The sequence below is a fragment of the Hyperolius riggenbachi genome, chromosome 8 (genome assembly GCF_040937935.1).
Source record: "Hyperolius riggenbachi isolate aHypRig1 chromosome 8, aHypRig1.pri, whole genome shotgun sequence".
Lineage (NCBI taxonomy): Eukaryota > Metazoa > Chordata > Amphibia > Anura > Hyperoliidae > Hyperolius > Hyperolius riggenbachi.
Window position 1 is genome coordinate 121,001,025 of NC_090653.1, and position 24,428 is coordinate 121,025,452.

Sequence of the window (24,428 nt, forward strand, 5' to 3'; positions counted from 1 at the left end):
TCACTTACCTGGGGCTTCTACCAGCCCCATGCAGCCATCCTGTGCCCTCGTAGTCACTCACTGGTGCTCTGGTCCCCCTCCGTCAGCTAGTTTAGTTTTTGCCAACCTCAGGGTCGGCGGGCCGCATTGCGTACATTTTTACACATTCCCGCTGGTGAAGGAACATTAACACATACTTTTTACACGTTACTGATTCAACGCAAACATGTACGCAATGCGGCCCGAGGTTGGCAACAACTAAACTAGCTGATGGAGGGGGACCAGAGCACCAGTGAGTGACTACGAGGGCACAGGATGGCTGCATGGGGCTGGTAGAAGCCCCAGGTAAGTGAAACTCATTTTTTTTGGCCTGATAACTCCTTTAAAATGGGAACCTGAGATGAGGATATAAAAAAAAATGTACACATACCTGGGGCTTCCTCCAGCCCCCTTGAGTATAATCGGTCCCTTGCTGTCCTCCTCTGCCGCTTGGTGCTGGCATCTTCTGCAGTACTTTACATTGGGTATATAGATATGCCACTTATTGTCCCTCAGAGGAGATCACAATCTAATGCCTACCATAGTCAGTGCTTGTCTTATCTTCCTTAGGTAGTCTAAGGCCAATTTTGTGATAGGCCGATGAGTTAAGCTGTATGTTTTTGGGAAGAGGGAGGAACCAGGAGTACCCAGAGGGAACTAGCGTAGTAGTAGCACCTTAAGGGCTTGATTGATTAAACCGTGATAACTCAAATATCACACCTTATCAAAGATATCACACTTTATCAAAGTTAACATGCCTTATCAGAGTAGCATAGCGATCACTACGAACCTGCAGGGGCTCAGGACAGGACGAGTGCCATTGCCAATAAGCAGGCATAAGTTTGTAGCGCTCACTATGCTACTCTGATAAGGCATGTTAACTTTGGTAAGGTGTGATATCTTTCATAAGGTGTGATATTTGAGTATCACAGTTTAGTGAATCAAGCCCACAGAGTGCACGCTACTCTGCTAGCAACACACGTAGCGTGCGTGCATAACATTTACCAGGCAGTCTTCAATGTATAAAGCGCGATATACATTGATGAATCAACCCCCTAATTTTAAATTACCATATTATAAATGACAGCTTTTTAACTGTCTCTTAATAGGTGACTTAAAGAGGAACTCCAGTGAAAATAATGTAATAAAAAAGTGCTTCATTTTTACAATAATTATGTATAAATGATTTAGTCAGTGTTTGCCCATTGTAAAATGTTTTAAATCCCTGATTTATATTCTGACATTTATCGCATGGTGACATTTTTACTGCTGGCAAGTGATGTAGCTGCTGCTTGCTGTTTTGGCAGTTGGAAACAGCTGTAAACAGCTATTTCCCACAATGCAACAGGGTTCACAGACAGGAAACTGCCAAGAGTACGTACTCAGAATCTATTTGAGGGAGGGGTTTCACTACAATATCAGCCATACAGCAACCCCCCCCCCCCCCCCCGATGGTCTATTTGTGAAAAGGAATAGATTTCTCATGAAAAAGGGGCTATCAGCTACTGGTTGGGATAAAGTTCAATTCTTGGTCAGAGTTTCTCTTTAGGGGCTAACCTTACATCTGCATGAATCAAGTATATACTGTGCTTTTGCCAAGTGAAGTAAACATCATTTTTTTTCTTGTACACAATGCAGAAAAAATTAGTCTAGCCCTCTTTCCCCAAGCAAAACTGAACCCTTCATCTACTTTGGAAACGGTATAAGCAAAGAAAATTGAGCCAACAAGAGTGGACTTCAAACCTTGGACCAATGCCAACCCACTTGGCTTCTAGTGTGAGAGAATACTTTAAAAAGAGTGGTTGAAGAATTGGAAGCGGATATTGTTACCATCAATTTGTGTATCACCGTACAGCCAAGCTAAATTAGCAGATATTGTATATACAGCTCAGTATTTATTTTGGGCAAAGGTGCTTTGCTTTATTATAATGGGTAAAGGTGGACACTAACGGTCCAATTTCTACCAAACAATCGTTTGAGCAATCAGAAATTCTGATCGGATTGGTTGTAAATAATCTCCATTGGTGGACACAATCGATTATGAACGAGTGAAAAAAATGTCGTCCGAATGAATTTTCGTCGAACCAAAATTTGGATTTTCTTGTTCGTTGTGATAGATAGGAAGCAAAGATTGGTTCGTTGATGGTGTAGTGAACGATGTATTACAATATTTCACTTCCGATCAGAATTTCTGATCGCTCGAACGATTTTTCGAAAGAAATTGGACAGTTAGTGGCCAGCTTTAGGCATCAGGAAGGGGTGTGCAATGAGAGGAGGATAAATTTAGTAGAGAAAAAGGTAAAGAAGGCAATTGTTTAGTGACAGCTGATTGGCGATGACAAGAAAGAGAGGCCCATACACAATTTACTTTTCTTTTGAGTTTTCTCCTAGGTAATATTTTCACACCTCGCCAATTAAATGCCTTTAAGGAACCAGCAAGCAAATACTCAAAGTCATTTTGAAAGTACTTTTTTACCTACTTTTTGGTACTTTTCAAATTACAAAATATTGAAAAGTTATTTTAAAAAGAAGTTTAAAAAGTTTCACCTAGGAAAAAACTCAGGTGAAAAAGTGAATTGCATGCATATGGGCCAGAGTGTCAGAAAGCCAAAGCAGAACAGTGGTAATTGCATGCTATTCAAATTCAAACTATCACACAGGAGGTTGTAATATTGTACTTTCTTCTTAGTGTTTCTAGATATGTTAACAGTCCACAATGACTCCCTTGATATGCCACTTCTTCCCTGTTCTTCAAAGTCTTCTTGCTAACTTGTATCAGTTTGTTTACAGCGCTTTCCTCTCCATGTTGAGTGCAGTATTTTATGCTGTTTAAAGAAAACCTGTAACGAAAAAACCTTTCCTGGGGGTACTCACCTCGGGTGGAGGAAGCCGGATCCTATTGAGGCTTCCCCCATCCTCCTCGGCCCCACGGCGGCGCTGATAAAGCTCCCCGAACAGCGAGGATGTAAATATTTACCTTCCCAGCTCCAGCACAGGCGCAGTATCGGATCTCTGCTCGGAGATATGCGGAATTAGCCAATTGCTGTCCGGCTGCTCTACTGCGCAGGCGCAAGGCGCCTGCGCAGTAGAGCGGACCTGACAGAGATCAGCTATTTATTGCCTATCTCCGTGTGGAGAGCTGCAACAGCGCCCCCACTGGAGCCAGGAAAGGTAAATAAATCAGCGCTTTTCAGCCTTGTTGAGGGAGGATTCCGGGACACTTCGGGGGAGCCAGCGCTGGACTGCCTGCAGCTACAGGGGAGGGGGAAGCCTTATTGGGACCCAGAGGCTTCCCCCTCCCAGGGTGAGTACCCCCCAGAGGAACTTTTTTTTGTTACAGGTTCTCTTTAAGTAGACAGTGGGCCATATCCCATTGTGTGTCTTCAAGCTCCAAAGCACAACTGATGTTCTGGTACCTGCCTAACCAATTTTTATATCATCAATCAGGTGATGAAGCTGCGTTATAACAATCATAGTAGGAAACTGAAATAAGCCCAAGACCTGGCTATACTATCTTCTCTCCTTCTCTGAACGTTTTGTTTACTTCTGCTTTGTTATAACGAGTCAGAGGTCACAGGCGGCCACATCAGATAGCCAATGGTGCTGACTCTTATTGCATCATATTAACTATGATATATATGTAACAAAAAAATAATGAATCAGGCTTTGAGTAAGATGCGGTAGCCTCCACTCATAAATGTACAGAGTGCTGCACCTTACTGAAATGTTAGTGAATCGGCCTCATAAAAAGAGGATTCTACATTCCATGGTTCATAGACAGTGAATTAATGAGGTGAATCAACCTAATGTATGAACATACTTAAAATCAATGACATATAGATCATACCGTATTTTCAATCAATTCAAACAATGGAAACCTTATTAGACATCACTGCTTTTTAAGAGACCAATATTCATATCATTGGAGATCAGTACTGAGCTATCCAAACAGTGCAGCCAGAGGTGCAGACCTATTTTATAAAATGCGAGGAGCCATCCATCTAGCATATTAGTCTTCTTAAAATGATGATATAAGCCTCTAGTGATGCCAAGTCATCTAAGTTAGTGAATCGCAGTGTGTTCATCCTTATGAAACAATTAGATAAGGCATATTCTGATATAAATAATGCCCAGTTCTGGATCCTGCAAAAGGTGTGTTTGAAAAGCTCATCCTGGCCAGCTTACTGGAGTCATTCGGAGGAAATGTATAGTTGCACAAAGATGTTCAAGAATCCATCTAAATCTTACAAGTGTTCTCTGGTGTCAACTCTTTACATCAGTACAGTTAGACACTTTACATACTACTATATAGTGTAGCTGTGATAAGGGATAGACAAGTCTATGCAATTGGACAAAGTGGAATGATCTTATGCACTTCTCAATCTTTTCCTTGTTTGCATAACTGACTACATCATCATTTATTTTCTGACAAGGGGAATCCGCAAAGTTTTCATTTAAGCAAATTAGGGAAACATTTTGTATGTTGTGACACTGTTAGGCGGTGAGGTACAGATGCTGTTGACCGCCCCACTGCGATACGGACCACCCAAGCGCAGAGTCTAAGTGACCACGGGTCTTCACCCACGACCCCTTGAGGGGGAAGCAGGACCACAATCCCTTGAGGGGAGAGTGGTTACTTCGCTGCCTAGTGCCCACCAGGTTGCGCTTGAAATGATCCCACAGAGGGTTGGAGAACAGTTGACGTCTCGTTGAGGAGAGCCAGTAACAGATGCTCAGGGTCGTGGACAGGCCGAGGGTCAGGACAGGCAGAGATCTGGGAGGTCGAGGACAAGCCGGGATCAGGGCAGGCTGCAATCAGGCGTAACCAGGAAACAAGCCAAAGGTCAGGACGGGCAGCGATCAGGAGTAGTCAGGAACAAGCCAAGGTCAATACCGGAATAACAATCAGAATAACTCAGGATACAAGGCACAACGCTGTAAGAACTAACAGCACTACTCCAAGGGCATAGCTGTTTAAATAGAGGATTTTGGCGCCAATAATTACGCCTGCACATGCGCGCAGCGCACCGTGCGGTGCGCGCATGCGCGCACACTGCTATGCGCACGCGCGCGACCCTCTATGCGCTCTGCGCATGCGCGTGACCCTGCGTGCTGCGCGCGCAATGCCGTGCGCGCCAGACCACCAGAGGCAACCATAAAACTTAATGCACCCGCGCGCGCGCGCGTAACAACACGCCCGCGGGAACACCGGACAGAGCCAGGACGGTAAGTATGACATTGCCCCCCCCCTACAGGCAACCTCCGGGTGCCTCTTGGAACTGGCTTTTCAGGGAACCTGGAATGGAACATCTTAATTAATCTAGGTGCATGCACATTACTGGAGGGTTCCCATGAATTTTCTTCCACTCCAAACCCTTTCCATTTTACCAAGTACTGAAGAGAACCACCCCTTCGCCTACAGTCCAGAATTCTCTCAACCTCAAATTCTTCATGGCCATCTAGTAGTACAGGAGGCGGGGGGGAAACAGATCGGCTAAACTTATCAGGAACAAACTTCTTGAGGCAAGAGATATGGAAGACAGGATGGACCTTCATGGAACTTGGGAGGGTCAGTCTAAAAGTCACAGGATTAACCACTTTCTCGATGATGAATGGCCCAATGAACTTAGGTCCCAGCTTCTTTGAAGGACAATGGAGATGAAGATTGTTAGTAGAAAGCCAGACTAAGTCCCCTGGAGAAAAGTCAGGACTCTCCCTGCGTTTTTTATCCGCCCAGAACTTTGCCTTTTCTTGCGACTTAAGCAGGATAGATTGTAATTTCTTGAAATTTTCCGTGAGCAATGTGAGTCTATCCTGTACAGTAGGAACAGAGGAATCGGCATAGGAGTCGGGTAGGTAAGCAGGGTGAAAGGCATAATTGGCAAAAAACGGAGAAGTCCTTGTAGCTGAATGGAAAGAATTATTGTAGGCAAACTCTGCGGTAGGAAGAAGTGTGGACCAATCATCTTGAGATACAGAGGAGAAGCAACGCAAGTACTGTTCAAGAGTCTGATTAGTCCTCTCGGTCTGGCCGTTGGTCTGAGGATGATGACCAGACGAGAGGCAGGAATTAATTCCTAGCAGTCTGCAAAGTTCCTTCCAGAATTTAGAGGTGAATTGTGTTCCTCTGTCAGAGATGATTTCAGAAGGAAGGCCATGAAGACGAACAATCTCCTTTAAGAACACTTGTGCCGTAGTTGCTGCGGAAGGAGTGCCTTTCATGGGCAAGAAGTGGGCCATCTTTGTAAAGCGATCTATGACCACAAAAATAGTAGTAAACCCTTCAGAGGGAGGAAGTTCGACAATAAAGTCCATAGAAATCTTATCCCAAGGTCGTTCAGGCACCGGTAAAGGGTTCAGAAGACCCCAAGGCTTAGATCTAGAACTTTTTGATCTGGCACATACTGCACAAGATAGGACAAATTGATTACAGTCTTTGGACATCTCCGGCCACCAGAAGTTCCTCTGAAGGAGCGCCAATGTCTTGGTGGTACCAAAGTGGCCTGCCAACTTACTCTCATGACCGTTTGCTAGAACTGTCAGACGAAGATCAGGGGGAACGAAGACTTTATCTTGAAAAAGAAGAAGACCGTCACTCCAGACAAGGTTAGCTGGAACTTCCTGTGCAGGGATTACAGCGGTGGCTTGTTTAATTTGAATCAACATATCAGATTGCAGCAGCAGAAAATGATTCTTCGAAAGGATGGTATCAGGCTCCGCATGGGGTACGGAATCTTCGTGAAACATGCGGGATAATGCATCCGCCTTACAATTCTTAGACCCAGGACGGAAGGTGAGATGGAAATTAAATCTTGAGAAGAACAGGGCCCAGCGAGCTTGACGAGGCTTTAGTCTTTGAGCAGAACGTAAATACTCTAGGTTCTTGTGGTCAGTGAAAATAATAATTGGATGCATAGCCCCTTCCAACAAGTAGCGCCACTCTTCAAGGGCTGCCTTTATGGCCAGAAGTTCTCTGTCTGCTACGTTGTAGTTTCTTTCAGCGGAACTCAGCTTTCTGGAAAAAAAAGCTACTGGATGTAGAAGGGCTTTGGGACCAAAGCGTTGGGACAGAATGGCCCCTACAGCAGTCTCTGAAGCATCCACTTCCACCACGAAGGCTTGTGATGGGTCGGCGTGTTTGAGAACGGAAGCTGAAGTGAACTGAACCTTGAGTCTTTCAAAGGCAGACTGGGCTTCAGGAGTCCATTTAAACGGGGAATTGGTCTTGGTCAGCTGTGTGATGGGTGCTACAATTTTGGAGAAGTTCTTGATGAATCTTCGATAAAAGTTAGCAAATCCGATGAAACGTTGGACCACTTTCCGATCAGAAGGCACTGGCCAGTCTAGGATTGTAGATACCTTCTTAGGATCCATCTCTATCCCTTCAGATGAGATACGGAAACCCAGGAACTGGATACTGTCTACTTCAAATTCGCACTTTTCTGGCTTAGCGTATAGTTTGTGAGTGCGTAAACAGGACAGGACTTTTCTAACATGAGTCCGGTGTTCCTCCAGAGAGGTAGAAAAGATCAGGATGTCGTCCAGATAAACAACTAGAAAGTCATCAATAAAATCACGGAGCACATCATTGATGAAACGTTGGAAGGTAGCTGGGGCGTTGCAGAGGCCGAAAGGCATCACTGTATATTCAAAGTGCCCAAACCGAGACCTGAATGCAGTTTTCCATTCATCGCCTTCACGGATCCTGATCAAGTTGTAAGCTCCCCGTAGATCCAATTTAGTGAAGACTTTAGCGGTACGGAGTCTCTGAAACAGGTCGGACATCAAAGGAAGAGGATAGCGGTCTTTAATGGTGATTTGATTGAGTGCTCTAAAGTCAATACAAGGCCTGAGGGAGCCATCCTTCTTCTCCACAAAGAATATTCCTGCACCTGCGGAAGAGTTAGAAGGTCTGATGAAGCCCTTTTCTAGATTTTCCTGAATGTAGTCCTTGAGTGTCTGAGTTTCTGGTTCTGAGAGGGGATAGACTCGACCAAAAGGAATAGCGGCTCCAGGCTGAAGATCGATAGGGCAATCGTATATACGATGTGGAGGAAGAGTATCTGCCTTCTTTTTATCGAAAACGTCCAGGAAATCGTGATAAACAGTTGGAATGATGGAGGCCATTTCAAAGCTGGTGCAAAGAAGGCGGCCAGAATTACTGAGGCAGAAACGATGGCAGTAAGAAGAGTTCAAAGCCACCTTTCCAGTAGTCCAGTTGATTTCCGGATTGTGACTCTTGAGCCAGGGCATTCCCAGGATTGCAGGATACAGTGGTGAAGGAATTAAGTCAAAGACAAGATACTCTTGATGATTGTCTTCGATAGTGATCAGAAGAGGAAAAGTCTCTAAAGTAATAGGTCCAGAATGGATGGAGGACCCATCAGCAAGTTGCAGGAAGAGTGGTCTTCTCTTTCTACGGGTAGGCAACTGGAGATCATGAGCAAGCTGGAAGTCAAGGAAGCAGGCACAAGCTCCCGAGTCAACGATGGCCTCAATCCTTAGGTTCTCTCCTCTGGACCCCTGTAGGGAGAGAGACAAGGGTACATAAGAGGTGGACACAGCGGATCTAGGGTTCTCAACAGGACACAAAGAATCAGGCTTACTCAAGGGACGGACTGGGCAATTCTGTCGAAAATGTCCAGAGGCTCCGCAGTAGAGGCAGAGGTTGGCAGTTCTCCGGCGTTGTCTTTCTTCAGGAGTTAAAGGAGACCGAGCAAGGCCCAGTTGCATGGGCTCAGGATCGTCCATGACGGGAGAGCTAGGAACTGGGGCAGAGGCAGTAGGAACTATAGGAGCCGGAGGATACCAGGAACCGTGAGTCATGCCAGCTCTCTCCTGACGTCTCTCCCTCAGCCATCTGTCAATTTGAATGGAGAGCTGGATCAGATCTTTTAAGGTGTCGGGGACTCCTACACGGGCAAGCTCATCCTTGATTGCTTCGGATAGACCTAAACGAAACTGGGACTTGAGCACAGAGTCATTCCAGTCAAGATCTCCAGACCAGCGGCGGAACTCCAGAACATAATCCTCCACCGACCTTCGACCTTGGCGGAGAGCGCGTATAGCTGCGTCTGCCGAGGCGCTCTTACTAGGGTCGTCATATAGCTCGGCCATTGCTTGGAAGAAAGAAGCAGAGTCTTGTAGGCAGTCGTGACTCTGTTCAACTAGTCGGAGGGCCCAAGCTTGGGGTTCCCCTTGCAGGAGAGAGATGATTGCACCCACACGTACATTCTCACTGGAGTAGGTCCTGGGTAATAGGGAGAAGTGTAGATAACATGCACTCCTAAAGAGTCTAAACTTGCTCCTCTCCCCGGTGAAGCGTTCAGGAAGAGGCAGCTTGGGCTCAGGAGCAGGTGAGCTGGGCTCCACTGGTACGGCGGCAGGCAAAGGTGCAGGTACAGGAGCCAAAACTGGAGCAGGCGCCACTGGAGCTGCCACAGGAGCGGGTGCAGAGTTGAGTTGACCACGAATCATAGCACAGTCTCTTTGAACCTCTTGAACAGATACGGTTAACTGATGAACCAGGTCACAGAGGGCATCAAAGGGTGAGCGCTCTCCAGAGCCGTCCATAGTGGCTGTTAGTTACTGTTAGGCGGTGAGGTACAGATGCTGTTGACCGCCCCACTGCGATACGGACCACCCAAGCGCAGAGTCTAAGTGACCACGGGTCTTCACCCACGACCCCTTGAGGGGGAAGCAGGACCACAATCCCTTGAGGGGAGAGTGGTTACTTCGCTGCCTAGTGCCCACCAGGTTGCGCTTGAAATGATCCCACAGAGGGTTGGAGAACAGTTGACGTCTCGTTGAGGAGAGCCAGTAACAGATGCTCAGGGTCGTGGACAGGCCGAGGGTCAGGACAGGCAGAGATCTGGGAGGTCGAGGACAAGCCGGGATCAGGGCAGGCTGCAATCAGGCGTAACCAGGAAACAAGCCAAAGGTCAGGACGGGCAGCGATCAGGAGTAGTCAGGAACAAGCCAAGGTCAATACCGGAATAACAATCAGAATAACTCAGGATACAAGGCACAACGCTGTAAGAACTAACAGCACTACTCCAAGGGCATAGCTGTTTAAATAGAGGATTTTGGCGCCAATAATTACGCCTGCATATGCGCGCAGCGCACCGTGCGGTGCGCGCATGCACGCACACTGCTATGCGCACGCGCGCGACCCTCTATGCGCTCTGCGCATGCGCGTGACCCTGCGTGCTGCGCGCGCAATGCCGTGCGCGCCAGACCACCAGAGGCAACCATAAAACTTAATGCACCCGCGCGCGCGCGCGTAACAACACGCCCGCGGGAACACCGGACAGAGCCAGGACGGTAAGTATGACAGACACACATGCCCATATGCAATTCACTTTTTCTCCTAGGTGATATTTTCAAACTTTATCAATAAAATGCCCTTTGAGCCACCAGCAAGCAGGAAAAAGTTATTTTAAATAGAAAATTAAAAAAAATCTCCTAAGAGAAAACTTAGGAGAAAAATAATTGAATTAGTGCCACTGCATCTTCTGATTATTTATTAGCTTAATTACCTCCTTGTATAAGAATTTATCATATCTTTTTACAATACAATCCATATAGCATGTTTGCAATCCTTGTAGCATGGTACCATAGCATAGAGAAGAAATGAACCTGACAGATGCAAGTTAAAGGACCACTATTGCAAAACAAAAGTAAGCAGATAAAATCTGACAGAACCAACAGGTTTTGTACTAGTCCATCTCCTCATGGGAGATACTCAGGGTTTCTTTTTTTTTTTTCAAAAGCCTTCCTTGAATGGCAGTTGCTAAGTCTAACTGCCAAAATAGTGTGCAGGTGAGTAGGGAGGTGTAATGATCTGCTCAGCTGCCTGTGCAGGCAGGCAGCTTTTTGACCATTGTGTAGGTTTTAATGCTGCAGGACTCTGGAAAGAAGAGCTTCTGTCAGTTTTGCAGCTTGTGCTTGCTGAGGAATTTGCATACGTTGTCATGCAAATTGCCTGGCCACATTCATTGGAGGCGTGTACTATAAGTACTATTTGTTTCCCACAATGCTTGGCTGGCCATAAGGATTTAGTCCTGTGTAACACTCCTGGAGAAGTGACAGCCTTACTCTCTGTTTGAAGATCAGCTTAGAGTAATTCCTGGAAAACTGCACTAGGCAGGTTTTCTTAGTGCAGTTAGGATTGCTTATCTGTTTGTTTGTTCTGTTGCTATTGTCCTGTCCCAGCGGTGGTCGACAGGAAATGGTTCTGATCTCTGTTCTTGGAGTATAGCTGGTGCAGCGGTTGCTACCAGCTATCTCTTCTGTTCTGTCTACCTGGATCGCTAGTCACTTTCGCTAGTGCTGTGGATCCTTCTGTTCTGCTACTCTGTCTGCCTGGATCGCACTCGCCTAGCGCTAGTGCTGTGGATCCTTCAGTTCTGTCTTCCTGGATCGCGCTGGCCACTTTCGCTAGTGCTGTGGATCCTATCTCTCGCTTGTACCTGTTTTCGTGTGTCTGTCTTGTCTGCTACGAACACTTGCTGGAGGCTCGGTGAGGTAACCGTTAAGCAAGCGCTCGCGTTCTCTGTTTCGTGTTTGTCTGTCTTTGGTTAGTTGTCTCTGTTGTGCGTAAAACGCGGAGACCGCGCACGAACGCGTGCACTGTTGCGAATGAGTGCGTTGTTCGCATTCAGGTAGCGTTTGTTATTTTCCTTATCCTTCTCTTTGTATTATTTGCTGTGCCTTTGCTAACCTCGTATTCTGTTCTGATCTGCCTTGTGTCACGTCTGGCGATCGCACCTCTCGCGATCGCGTTCCTATTTCATATCTGCTGTTGTGTGTGCACTGTCGCAGGGTGGCGACTAGGTTGGCACACACACATACAACCTGTCCCTTTGCTCGTTCTCATTCGCAATCGCCTCTCTTGCGATTGCGTTCTGCGCTTCGTACAATTCCTGTCTGGCATTTGTGGAGGTACAGAAGATTGGTTCCTCTGCACTCTCCAGCGCCATCTGCCGACAGGAATTTCCCTCTACGGGTGCATAGCACCTTTTGCTGGGTGCCTGCAATTATACGCTTGTGGAGGATTTCCGCCGTATCAGCGCACGCATTGTGCGCTGATCACGGAGAAAGTTCCACAATCGTTACAGGAGGTTTGCTGGTATCTTACGTTCTCTCTTCTGTACCTAACTTTAACTCTACCTCAAACATTTCTTATGTTTTCACAACCTATCTATGCCACCTTGTTACATATAAATCCTGGATGGATCTTGGATTAGGCTGATAGGGGACCAGCAAGGCTGCTGCCAAGTACTGTGAGCCAGCTGGCCTCATTAGCACAAATCATATTGCAATGACACCTGTTGAAGACATGTCTGTCATGTCTGCATGCGAAGCAGGTGAATATTCAGAACATCCTGTCTTGTGGTATACCTAATGGCATGGGGACTGTTCCTTTCATGAATCTCTAACTTTCAGATTTACAATGCGGGAAGTTCACACACTTGCTGGGGTCTACTGAAGAAATAGACATCACTGACTGTGGTCTACTAAAAAACACCTTCTGTGTCTGATGTATCTGCAAAGACAGTTCTCTTCTTAAGAACGTTATTTATTCAAGTCATAAGCTTTTGTCTCTATTACCATTCACTAAATGGTCTTAAAGGATGAAGTCCACGACCAATAGAATCATGAACAATTTCTATTTAGAGGACATGTCAGTGTTTGTTAAATAGCTAGACTGTATTTCATAATGAATAAACCTTGTAGAGATGAGGTCAGCACCAGACACACAGGCCAGCAGAAGACACACTGCAGCTATCCCCCAGGATGTGCTCTCGCTATTAGGTCCAATCAGTGCAGCAAGTAGATAACAGTCGAGGCTTCAATTCAAGCAATTAGAGTTTTAATATAGCTTCAGTGTACAAAGCGTGACAAAAGATGGGGGTCCGTTTCAGGAACCTTCCGCTTCCTCAGAGACCCGTAGTGTACAAAGATGTCATTTATTGTATATGCCTATATAAGATGTCGCTTTTTGGGGGGGTACCGTTGTACACTACGGGTCTCTGAGGAAGCGGAAGGCCCGCGAAACGGCTGTAAGGCCGCTGTGTTTGCACCCCCATCTTTTGTCATGCCTTGTACACTGAAGCTATATTAAACCCCTAATTGCTTGAATTGAAGCCTCACCTGTTATCTACTTGCTGCACGTATTTTATAATGAGTTGTACTGTATTTCATTTTTCTTTTATATTTTGTTTCTAATTGTCACTGTAAGTTACATAAATGCCCCTCTGGCAGGGAAATACATTTAATGGCCATTTGGCAGCAGTTTCTGTTGTGCGTTGTGTTATTGTGCATGTGACAAGTAAACTTTAATTTGGTATTCAATTTGACTAAAGAAGACCATCATTAATTTGCAAACTTGTAATTGAAAAAAAATATTTATTTTTATCTAGTGCTCATTGTTTTAGTGGTATAAATACAGTTCATCTGAGGAATCAACATGTATTTTATTTCTTCTTCTTTTCCCAGAGCAGGAGAATTGACAAGTCAACCTAGGCAGGTACCTGGGGCCTAGTGGTTGTCAGGGGGCCCAACTGTCACCTTCACTGACCCCTCTCCACCTTCAATTCTCAAAAGATCCATAAGGGGGAGCCCTACCTTGCCTAGGGTCAGTCACATTTCCTCTTAATCTGTCTCTGTCTTCTCTTCAATATATGGTAATAGACTGGTGGAATCAGCATAGACCCAGTATGGCTTTTATTGGCACCAACTGATTCTGTTCAGGTTCAGAAAGTTTAAAAATAAAGATCTATGCAATTAAAAATGCCTCCAATCTTACTTATCAACACTTATGAGGACCTACACTGAGATGCTCACATACAGTTCATTATTCTCTTTAAAGAAAACCTAAACTGAAAATTAAAAAGTCAAAATAAACATGCACAGGTCATACTTACCTCCTGTGTAGTCTACTCCTCAATCTCTTTCTCCTCTCCCGCGACCTGTTTGTCCACTGTGATCAAGGGAATTCTCCGTTGAAAATGGCCATTACCCCATAACAGCTTCACGGTCAGCACACTGTTAAACTGTAACATCGCCCACTTGAGCCATAGGGAAACATGGACATTACCTGGCACATCAGTTGTCCTCTCAGCTATAACTGACAGCAACTGATATATAACTGACAGCAACTGATATATTTCAGTTCTGACAAAATGTTGTCAGAACTGGAAGGGATCATTGTCAGCAGAAAATGGTGAGCTTCTGAGATGAACTGATGGCAAGGTAACTATGTAATGTTCATTTGAAGTTACCTCATGTGTTTATTTTAAATAATTTTACTCAGTACAGGTTCCCTTTAAGAGCCTTATACTAGAGCACTGTAATACACCAATGCCTACTTTCTTAAGTATAGCCATGTTAAACCTAGAGCTGAAGGGCAACCTTTTCGGTCCACCAAGTCAATGATTGCTGAGGTCAGAACAACTTAATTACAGTAGTCTGTATACTAGTAAAATGTAAAAAGCTCCATGATCATGTTTGCCCAGGGCCCATTTTACCTAAAACTATTCCTGGTTAAACCTAATCCCTCCCACCTCCAAATTCCTGGTCATTCAACTTGCCTGTCACAGTGATTCACCAATAGTAATATTTAGGAGATGAATTTCACCATCACAAACCATAGAAATAGTTTTTTATGAGAAGAGTTCTGCAAAATAAACATGGATAATGGTAGCTAGACATACTGTATTTAGATTACAGCGATTATAGGCAATAGGCTCCACAGTAATCTTACAAAATGTTGGATATATAAGTTTCTATGGAATTGTGTGAAACATAGAGCCTGGTTAACCAAAGTTAAAGGTTGTCATTTGCATTTTTTGTGTGCATTTGTTTGCAAATTTTGGGATTTTTCCATGCATACCAATAAAGTTAATTTACAACATTTATCTAATTAGCTTCAAAATTGCATGCAATTTTTTGCGCAAAACATGTTTTTTTTTTTTTTTTTTTCCATTGACTTGCATTAAATGCTAATTGCACATTGCACATGAAAAAAACAGAACTGTTGTGCAATTTTAAAACATATAAAAATCACAAACACTGAAATAAAACCTCAAAAAATGTGATGTCAGTGAAATGCATTAGTTGTGCAACAAACGCAAATTTGTAAAAGTAAAAAATGGACACAAAATCAAATAAATAGTAACAGACCCTTGCAATGTGGGGAGGCCATTTTTAGCACCAAAAACAAGGGCTAATGACGTTAAATGTACCCAAAACATCAGATTAATAAAATTCTGAATTAAAGAAGAGTGCAAGCTATTACTCTGATAGATGTTCTGAAATGATGATGTCCCTCATCTCTTAGCCATTGCACCCACATCTTTTGACCACGACTGGCTAAAGTGTAGTGTTTTAACTACTATAGATATTTTTTTAACAGTTCTGGTACTTTTGCCAGAGAGAGCAGTTTGAAAGGCATAATGCATTGTGCAATTCTGTTCCAACAATTTCAGATTTTAGTCTGGAAATGGGCAAAGCATAACGTACAAAAATGTATTATTGTCATTTTTCCACGCAAGCTAGCAATTCTGCATCACTCTGCTGCATCAAGTAATCTAGTAGTTTTCAGTAAAATATGTAAGTTGGGTTTTTGCTGTACAAACTAAACATCAAATTTCCACTAGAAGAACAATGTGTAAATCTTTATCTGGTATCGCACGGTCTAGCGAGCCAGCAAGTCAGTCTTAAAGCACCATTGCAGGTACAAATGTTTCCCTAGATCTGTTTAGGAGAACAATTGCAGGGCTTGGATTTTATCTATCTATAAGCTCATTAAAGTGAACCCAAGGTGAAAATAAACTGATGAGATAATCAATTGTGTTTATCCTCCTACTCTTAAAAATGATTCCTAAAAATGATTTATCCTCCTACCTACCCCCCCCTCCCCGGAAAAAAAATCTCATGGTTTTATTTTATATTTAAACATTTACAAAGCAGATTAAATGTTTTGTTGTCTCTGCTCAGTGGCAGCCTATTAAGTGTCCGTGAGTGAAAATACACAAACTATTGACCTTTTTCTCTCCTTGCACTCAGAGGTTGAATTCTGCCAGGAAAACATTAATGGCTGTTATTTGCTTATCAGTGACGTTTACTTTATTCCTGACAAGGTACCAACCAGACAGAAGCTATCACTTCCATGCCTAAAAATTAACTCTTTCAGGCAGCGAAATAAAACAGACTGGTTATTAATATTGTAAGGAGAACAGAGGCGCCAACAGAATAATATATATCTAAAAACTTTAAAATTCCTCGGGAGGCGGTGGTGGACTCATCTCCCCGAAGCAGACATGATACTGTTGGTTTTAGTACAAACACATTTATTTATATACTCCAACATACAGCGCAACGCGTTTCACGGGTATATTCCCGCTTCTTCAGGCAATAATTAACAGGAGTACACACTGAAAGACAGAAACAAATACGGTGTCCTCAGACTAATGAGCATCATGTTTGGGTGTTGTTATTAAAGTCATTGGTAAGGGGGCATAAAAAAGGAGGGGGGGGTCATAAAAAATATATACCGGGGGGGGGGTTGCCAGGCTCGGAAAACCCTGCTAGGGTGCTGGATATGGTGACTGGTTATTAATATGTTTTGCCCTCTACATACACCTATAAAAACAGGGAACACCAAGAGCCCCAATAGTGTAATTCGTACTGGACAAAGTGGCAATAAGTTTGTATTGCTTGATACTCACAAGTCAGGGTAATCCAAAAGTATAAGATTAGATTAAATGAGCTTAAAAACCAACTTAAATGGCAAAATTGAAGGAGGAAGTGGTGGTCTTACCTCCCTTAAGCAGACACGACAACGACTGCGATTTAGACAGTCAAACACATTTATTAGGAACTCCAAAAAGAAATGCAACGCGTTTCGCAGGTTCAACCCAGCTTCATCAGGCAATATAGGGAGGAGTATCAAACAATCTGCACAAGGATTCAAGTTCAAGACAGAGGCGCTTAACTTGAATTCTTGTGCAGATTGTTTGATACTCCTCCCTATATTGCCTGATGAAGCGGGATTGAACCTGTGAAACGCGTTGCATTTCTTTTTGGAGTTCCTAATAAATGTGTTTGACTGTCTGAATCACAGTCGTTGTCGTGTCTGCTTGAGGGAGGTAAGACCACCACTTCCTCCTTCAATTTTGCCATTTAAGCTGTTTTTTAAGCTCATTTAATCTAATCTTATACTTTTGGCGCCCCTGTTCATTATATACAACTCTACATACACCTGTTTATCTCATAATGTCACATTGTCTCAGGTACACTTAGTTGGTTGATGTCAAATAATTTATTTATAAAATACTTGGTCAGGAGCTCAGACCATAGCCAACATGTATGAAGGGAGAATTTACAAGTTGTGAAATATAACCATAATGCAGAGGGACATTTAAAAAAGCATAGAAGTTACATAGAAACAAATTATTTACAGTAATAAACTACAGACTGCCAAGTTCAAATATTCCATAAATTACCAGCTTGTTATCTGTAGTTAGGTGATATATTAGGAACTGTCCAGAGTGCTGAAATGTAACAATGTAATAAACATACTGCACATGTATTACTAACACGTATTTTAGGGGCATTCAGAGCAGAGTGCAATGGCAAAGTGAAATAATCCATAGCAGCTTATCACAAATCATATCAAAAATGTTTAAATGTATTAACCAGAAAACTGATTGTTGGTTTACTGCAATGAATATACTGTCTATAGTGTTATTGCTCTTTTGCCCTGTATAATTGAATAAGCCCAACAATCCCAAAAAAACATACAGATACGTTAATTGGCTTCCCCCTAGAATTGGCTCTAGACCATGATACTTACACTACATGATACAAACATAGACATATGACTCTGGTAAGGTTTAGACTGTGAGCTCTTCTAAGGGACAGTTAGTGACTATATGTACCGTGTAAAATGCTGCGGAAGATGTTGGCACTATATACAGTAAATACTAAATAATAATGATGATTTTACGTGTATACTAAACATGGGGGTATATTAACAAATATTCAAAGATTTTAGCTCTTGTTGCAACTTTTATAATTCTTTTTTCCTAAACTTACATAAGGTATGTTAACCGTTTGCTAAAATGGCCTGATAATGATGGTTTCAGCCAATTATCATTATGTGTGTACAGCTGCCACTGATCGATCCTGCTCTGGCATTGGGTGGGGTTACAGATCCTGAGGATAACCAATCACAATGCTATTTTCAACCTCCCTATCAGTTTGAAGCCACTTCAACGTCTGCTGATCGTTGTCTCTCCACCTTCCTCCATAGCAATAGCACACATCACTAGCCTCAAGGTTATGGATGAGTCTGTACAGCATCTTTCCCAGAATTATCGCCCGAGGGATCATTTCCCGATCCCTGATGGGGAACAATTATGAGGCGTTTGCACTTGAGCAATATTGATTGACTTATAAAATAATAATACATTTACTGACTAGCTCAATAGATTGAAAAAGCAAACATACCACATTTAACACACACACAGCGTCACATGATTAGCATGTGACGCTTAGTGTAATGGAGCGCACACACAGCTCAGGGGAGGCAGAAGAATCAGCGTGCTTCTGAGCCGATCGTTATGCTCCGGCCAGAAGTGAAGAGGGGATGACATACTGCGCGCACAGGGCGCAGTATGTCCGGGTGGGGGGTCAAAAGAGTTGGCAGACACCGTGAGAAATATTAGAGGAATGGCGGCACACGGAGGGGTGCAGGAGGAGCTGAAGGTAATTACTTGTACTCCCTCACACACTGCAGCAATCTTCGTTTCAGTTGTGGTATCCTTTAAAGAAAACCTGAACTGAAAATTAAAAGTCAAAATAAGCATACACAAGTCATACTTACCTTCCATGTAGTCTACTCCTCAGTGTCTTTCCCCTGTCCCACATCCTGTTTGTTCACTGTGATCAAGGGAATTTTCCGTCCTCCATTTTGAAAATGGCCATTACCCATAACAGCTTTCTGGTCAGCACACAGTTAAACTGTAACATCACCCACTTGAGCCATAGGGAAACATGGACATTACCTGGTACATCAGTTTTCCTCTCAGCTATAACTGACAGCAACTGATATTTTACTGACAGCAACTGATATATTTCAGATCTCACAAATTATTGTCAGAACTGGAAGGGATTATTGTCAGAGGAAAATGGTGAGCTCCTGAGAGGAACTGATGGCAAGGTAACTATTTAATGTTCATTTGAAGTTACCTCATGTGTTTATTTTAAATATTTTTACTCAGTACAGGTTCTCTTTAACCCCCTGTAATGATCGCTGCTGCAGCAGCTATTACTGGAAGTAGTAGTGCTGCAGCTCAGGCAGTTCTGATCTATTTCCATGCAAGCTGCATAGATTTGTCTGTCTTTCCCTGCTGTCAGCTTGTGACTGATTATCATTCACCTGTGTGGGAATCTGCATGTCTGCTCCCATTGGATGACCTCAGTATAAAGATCTGCTTCCTGCAGGGTTTCCTTGGGTTTTCATAGCTTCAGCTTAAGCCTGCATTGCTGTCGCTTTAGCCCCCGATCGTGTTTCTTGTTATAAAGATACTTTGCTGGTCTTTGCATCATATATTGGTTCATTGCCAATATATATGCATACCAGCACGTTTATTATTTTCCTTGTATTTGTGTTACGTTAATACATCAGTGTCGCTGATGTATACGTACACGAACTGTTTATATCCTGTGTGCAGTTAGTCAGCTTTCCAGCACGTTTTGGTAGGTTGCGCGTACCGTGACCACCCGTGCTGAGGTAGTTACCCTGCTCCTGGTTCTGTTTGTGGATTGCGTTCATCTCTGCGAAGAGATAACGAATCCTTCTGAATCCTGTTCTGTTACTGGTTGTGGATTGCGTTCATCTCTGCGAAGAGATAACGAATCCTTCTAAATCCTGTTCTGTTACCGTTTGTGGATTGCGTTCATCTCTGCGAAGAGATAGCGAATCCTTCTGAGTCCTGTCCCCTGTATTACTCCAGTCCTAGTCAGCGTTCCTGCTTATGTCATATATCGGTTCATTGCCGATATATACATATGTTAGTCAGAAGTTACAAATAGTTTCATTGATAGCTGTAATTGTAATACGCTAGGAAAACATACTTATTGTATATTTATCTGTGTTACGTTCATCTATCTTAATCCTGCTATTTTCTGACTATCCTGTCCTGTCTTTGTGAGGCACGCCATCGCCGCAGCGCATTGGCTGCCTCATTCCAGTCTGTCTGGTTTTGGACGCTTGCTGTCGCTAAGTGCCGCTAGCTAGCAAGCGTTCATTCTGTCTACCTGTCCTGATCTCCTCAGTTCTGGTTTATGCGCTCAGCGCTACTTTGCGCTGAGACGTTATAACGAAAGCATTGTTTGTGGCTGTCAGATCTGCACTGGCTCTGTGCGCCACAATCTCCTATTGGAGTCAGTCCTCCCCTCCACTATACTAGGGATAGCCTGTTTCCTGGTGCTAGTGTGTGTACCTCCTCCACGCCAGCTCATGCGTTGCATGCTGACTGTGGAGAATACACCACCAAGCCTTACACCCCCAGTGTATATTTCCCATCTTTTTAAGATAAGAAGCAGGGACACTTTAAGACATACCCCAATCACACCCCCACCACACCCATAGTCACTGACACTAGAATGAATTAAAAAGCAAAATATAAGGTTTTAAAATTCAGACCATACTGGTGGCCTCTATCATCATTAGTTTATCATTTTATCATTTAAAAATAAAGTACAATCAGAAAGCCGGCACCATCCAGGTAAGCTCTTTTATTGGTTTTGGTACAGCATAACCAGCGATGTTTCGGAGGACATCTCCTTTCTCAAGCCATGCTGCACTTCCTATCATTTAAAAATAAGACATGAATTTCAATTAATTTACATTATATTAAACAATTTTTTTTCAGTAGAAAAATACAGATATTCACATAGAACTGTACACAAGTCCTGAAAGAGGGGCAAATGGGGAAGAAAAAGGAACAGAGGGATTTTGTTCCCAAAGAGGACTGTCCTGCAGAAAAAGAGACAGTTGCCTGCTATGCCGGTGCCTAACCTTAAAGTCAATGGGAATCGCTGTATAAAAAAAATGAAGCAGACACTTACCTAAGGAGAGGGAAGGTTCTGGGTCCTATAGAGCCTTCCTTCTCCCGGGGGTCCTCGTTGCACCGGAAGCTCCCCAGTTTGAATCCCCCGCCGCAGGGGACTTCGGTAGTCTTTGGGAACCGAGTCCTCCCAAAGACAGGTGGCTCCATACTGTGAACACGCAAGTTTGCGAGAGAGGACGCTCTCGCAGTATGGATCAGCACATCTTGTGAAGTCCCCTGCGGTGGGAGATTCAAGCAGTATTTGACCAAATTGGTTGAATAGATACTGCTACCGGGGAGCCAGTGTTGGAATGGAGACCGAGAGAGGAGAGGGAAGGCTCTGTAGGACCCAGAGCCTTCCCTCTCCTTAGGTAAGTATCTGCTTCATTTTTTAAAAACAGTGCCTATTGACTTTAAACCTTAATTGGTAAGTAGCAGCAATAAGCAGCCAAATAGTGGCTATAACTCACTAAAATGGTATATAGCAGCTATAAACCTCAATTACTGTTTATAGCCGCTAATTTTACCGTTTATAGCTGCATATCGGTTTTATCAGGGCTCCTCTGGTGCCCTTTTTACCTGCTTGGTGCCGTGCTTTTCAGCAATCCATTACACCTAATGTTAGAAAGTGGTAAGTGCAAATTAATAGTAATTTCAGATCATCAAAAGTACCTATTTGTGGCTGATTTTCTTAAAAAATTGTTAAAAACCAGAAGAAGGAATACAGATGCGAGCGTAAGTGAATGAAATGTAATTCACAAGGGGGTTATAGCAGTGCAATGTGTCTCCGGCTCAGTCTGTCTCATGCAAAGCACAAATGGCTAGTTTTCCTAATACACTATTTTAAAATGAAGAAGGTCCTACTTCTCATTTGCAGCAGGCACTGTTACCATGGAGATCAACCAGACTACCCCTGACAGCTGAGCATAACAATGTGTTCTGACAGGTGGAAAACTCATTTAAAAGAAAGCAGCCTCTCTAAAATGTGAACATTATAATAAAAATTTACACTATCTTGCAACTTTATTTCAAGTGCATTACAAAAACTGTCAGTTTAGTGCTTTACAAAGCTTATTATGATCGAAAGAAGTAGAGATACATTTTGATAAAGCCAGGGTCCATTAGTAGTAAAATGATAATCCAGGGATTTTTTGTTTGTCTTATTAGATAGATCCATCCATCTGTAATTTAAAAAAAAAACTTCATATATTTTACAGCATATTTATTATATACTAAACTATGCTAAGGTCAAACAAATATTTGCGAGAATATGCTGTAAATGTTATGTGAATAATGCATTTGTTTTAATTCCACTCTTAGTAGAATGAAAAGACAACAATACAGTAATATAAAAATAGAAATGTAAATGTAAGAATTCACAGAACTGACTTAGCTATAATACACAGTAAAGCATATTTTTTCTAAGCTTCTGAGAGTGCATGATTGTGTGATAAAACAAAGAACACAGAGAAATTTAAACAACAAGAGCATTGGCTGTTTAACCTCTTGGGGACCGGCAGCCTAACCCCCCTTAAAGTGGAACTTCAGTCTAAACAAACTTACTGTCATTAAGTTACATTAGTTATGTTAATTAAAATAGATAGGTAATATAATCTCTTACCCACCCTGTTTTAAAAGAACAGACAAATGTTTGATTTCATGAGAGCAGCCATCTTTTTGGTTAAAAGGAGGTGACAGGGAGCATGAGTTACAGTTCCAACTGTCCTGTGTGCTGATCACCCCTCCCAGTTGCTAGGCAACATGAATAACAACATAGGAAATCCCATCATGCTTTGCACAGCATCAGGGAAAAAAAGCCCGGGCAGTTTTCTTTGATGGGTGGAGCTTAGCTAAAAATGCAGCTAAAAATGATGCTTTGGTAAGAAAAACAAAGCTCTGATGCTGTGAAACTGTTAAAGAAACACCAAGCCTTTTCAGTTCTGCTTAGTAGATTTTTAGTCCACTTTAAGGACCAGGGCATTTTACCTGCTGTGGAGGAGTCGCGTTTGGGGGGGTCAGGCAGCCGGATCCCCAGTTTAAATAGCTAGGCTTTTGTGCCCCTAGTGTAGCCATGTGTCCCCAGTACAGCCAGCAGCCTTTACTCACCTCCCTGGGTCCTGCGATGAGCAGCTCTAGTCCCCTCCACTCTGGCCGGCATCCCTGCTCGCATTGACTCTCTGTTCCAGGTCACGGCTTGATGACGTCATCAAGCCAGGACCCGACATTAGAGTCAGAGCGAGCAGAGATGCCAGCCAGAGCAGAGGGGAGCGACGATTGTCAGGGGTATGCCAGGAAGGTGAGTGGATCCTCTTCTTCCCCGGCTACTGCAGTTGCTCTGTAGTGATCATCACTACGATCCGCCAGCAACGTAGTGATCATGTGATCAGCAGCCAATCACAATGGCTCCTGATCACTGAGTGGCGATGCCAGCTGTCATATGACAGCTTAATGTCCCCTCTCGGGTGCTCACGATAGTGGCGGGATGAAGCGCTAATGAATTGTTTACCAGGACGTTTAATCTATGTCCAATCAGAGCGGCAGCACCACCTGCTGGACGTAGATTCATACTGCGTCGGTATGTATCTGTTTAATATTGCTCTACACACCCAGGTTCCTGAGGGAGGGATCACTACACACCCAGGTTCCTGAGGGAGGGATCACATCACACTTGTGTCTTCCGGAGCCAAAGACAATGCATGCATTTTTTTTTTATTTTTTTTTTACAGTAGTCAGTGAATCTCAATCAGGGGTCATTTGCGTTGTGTGGAAAAGTAGAGCAGGTGGTATTTAAAAAAAAATGCTATACGGAATTGCAGATGGCTCCTGAAAATGCAGCAGCTCCAAAGGAAAGCATTACTTGCATTTTTCGCAAATGAAAAAACAACTCCAATTCCAACAAGTGCGACCCCGCCTCAATGTAATGAGGAGGCCAGGTAGGTGATGTTTTCAGGCTTGAGATAGACAACTAAGTCAAATGAACTCCTGCACACTCATGCAAATCCTCATGTGAATCCATTCACAAAAATCATGCAGCAATCAATGCTGTCCCTACAGCTAAGTTAAAAGCTGGTATTTTTGTTACAAGAATAAAGTCTCTTGCGTAGTCACATATACTGCATAGAGGTATACCAGTGTCGTATGTGTCCTAACTCTGGCCCTGTAACATGCATAGCACGAACATGCACACATTCAGTGCATCAAAACCTATCTAAGGAATAGGAGCACATATCCTTACCATCATCCCTGGGAAAGATAGTGCATCTAACTAATCCTGCAAGGGAGCTGCTA

At 43.4% G+C, this 24,428-nt stretch overlaps 1 long non-coding RNA gene across 1 annotated transcript in view; it reads right to left on the reverse strand.

Annotated features, from left to right (window-relative positions):
* Nucleotides 1-22,246: 22,246 nt before the first annotated feature.
* The window catches only part of LOC137528303 (uncharacterized), a 42,910-nt gene continuing 40,728 nt past the window's right edge, over nt 22,247-24,428 (reverse strand). The window contains exon 4 of the long non-coding RNA XR_011023355.1: nt 22,247-22,321. This is a non-coding gene — a long non-coding RNA (uncharacterized lncRNA). The remainder of the gene's footprint in view (nt 22,322-24,428) is intronic.